Genomic DNA, 2,490 nt, shown 5'->3' with positions numbered 1-2,490 from the left:
ACTTCCAACGTGTTAGATGTACATATGATCCGTGTGCATTGTATTTGCTTTCGTATGTACCGTAATGGCGTTCCAAAAGGTTCTCTTCTGTTCCCTACTTTCTCTCTTCTCACTCCAACTTTTTCTGTCATTTTTTTTCTTCATTCCTTATGTCTTCTCTTTTCGTTTTCTAATCTTCTGTTTTTTTTTATCTTTCCTTCAGCATCTCATTTTTTCTTCTGTTTTCTTCTGACTCCCGCTTTTTTCCTTCACTTTCTGCCATCTACGTTCCTTCTCATTCGAACGTATATCATCTCGTTGATTCGTAGCCGAGGCGCTGGTTCAAATTTGAGATTACAAACATCATCGGTCTTACTTAGGCTTTATAACACACATTCCTTCACGTAATTCTCCTTGATAAACTTGGAATTGCTTTCATTACAGAAATATCCTCTTGTAACTGATTTTGCCTTGGCCTTTTGTGTAAAGTGTATAGTATTTATGTTTACGAAAATATTTTGGCAAATTCGTCGATAGAAAAATATAATATGAGACACTTCATATTTTATCTTGTGCTAGTTGTGATATCTGAGTGCTCTCCATGATATAATAAACTTTCATCACTCTATAACCATTTTTTTTTTCATTATCTATGTTTTTTGTCTTAACTGTATTTCTGTGTTAACTAGCGGGTAGTAACTATCTGTAGTACTTTTTCCAGCCTAATGGTAACATACGTAATTTATGACACCATCAGTTGTCTTATGACACAGTATACAAATAGTTTGATGTCAGTTGTTTCTATGTATAGTTTAGTACTTTGACGCTTTGTTTTACTGCTACCCAGTTTTGTCATCACTAATTCACTCTTTTCGATCCTATGTCTGCCTTGCATCAAGAACACGAATGTTTAGAACATTCATGCTTATATTTTGCGTATTTTATGTTGTCTCATGAGTCTGTGCGTGTGTGGAGGTAAGCTGTCTGTAAGTTTAGCTGAGAAATACAATCTGCAGTAAATCACACAGGCAGAAGATGGGATATTACAAGATCTGAACGAACAATTCCACCCTATTATTACACGATACTTCAGATCCGGTTCTTAATAAGTGTTCTTGTTTGCTCATGACCAGTGTAAAAAATAACAGATCTTGAGAATATCACATGTCCTCGGGTAAGTTACAAAAGACACCTAAGTCGCTAAATAAATAAAGTTGAATTGGTTTCTGTCATTTGGAAAGAAATAAGAAATCGGATAAAACAAATGTTCCTTTTCGATACTGTTTGAAATGTGAATGATGCCATTCCGCGCCGCGTTGCCGTGGCGGCGAGGCTGCGGTGACGACGGCGAAAGGAGATACTCGGCAGATGGAACTTCTCGGGCGGAGAATGACCTCTTGCCGGTCACTTTGAACATTCTTAACAGCTGGACTTGCGTGACTCAATAAACACTAAACAAAAATAAAGTATAATCAATCATTCTGCCCGGATTTGGCAGTAACAAAAACTGGGTAGAGTTTAAGTATAGCTTAGGTGAGCCTGATGATCCCCGCCATCTGTCAGCGCCTGTGAGGAACCCAAGTGGCCATGGAAGAGATCAAATCGCTAGTACTGGATTGAGACAATTGGCCAATCGCAGCTGATCCTCACTTGCCTGACACCAATCACAACACAGAGTCGTATCCTCACCTGTGTATTGGCCATTAATCCTTGACGAATGATTCTCTCCATAGTCAACCACCAACAATTTCCCTCCAACAATTATGCACATTTACTTGAAAAACGCGGCCTGTCTTAGTCATTTGTTCGTCCGGTCGACCATAACTTTACGCTTACAACGCAGCCTTCTACTTAGGGCCGTGATGGTGCGCCCTAAGTCTCTCATCCCAGCCCAAATGACGCCTGTTATCATTAAGTCTTGCATGCAGCCAGTATCTTATAATCACAATAACTCCGCGATTATCATGGTTTGGACCGCAAACCTGATTTAACGTTTTGTTTTCGAATGGTTGCGATAATGTGGACGTTTTTGTTCCGTTTTCGACCGAACCCCGTTATGTAGCACGCGGTAGGGGTGGCACTGAGCCGATGCGGGCGCTGGCATGCACTCCGCGAGCCTCATGCCCTAATACTTGCCAATAATACACCTCCGTGTTCCAGGGCGGACTCCATCCCCTTTTTTAATCGTCTGGACTTAACAGATGATTATCGCGGCGCTCCGGACTATGGGCTAATGGCGATAAGATCTATCTCTGATTGGCCGAATCGCATAAGATTCGACCACTCGCGTCCCATGGCTCGCCACTTTCTTCTCCCGGCAGCCTGAAGTATGCGATGCCGGGGAACCAAACGCAAAATCCGATACAAATCGCATTGCTTTTGGAAACATTTAAGCCTTTATACTCTGGTAACTCCTAACTAGACATTGATTTCTCTTCGCGACCCGCGATACACGTATTGCAAGAACAGACGAAGAAGACATTAAAAAAGGGAGGTTGCAATAATTTTCAT

The sequence above is a fragment of the Penaeus monodon genome, chromosome 30 (genome assembly GCF_015228065.2).
Source record: "Penaeus monodon isolate SGIC_2016 chromosome 30, NSTDA_Pmon_1, whole genome shotgun sequence".
Lineage (NCBI taxonomy): Eukaryota > Metazoa > Arthropoda > Malacostraca > Decapoda > Penaeidae > Penaeus > Penaeus monodon.
This window is presented reverse-complemented; position numbering follows the sequence as displayed.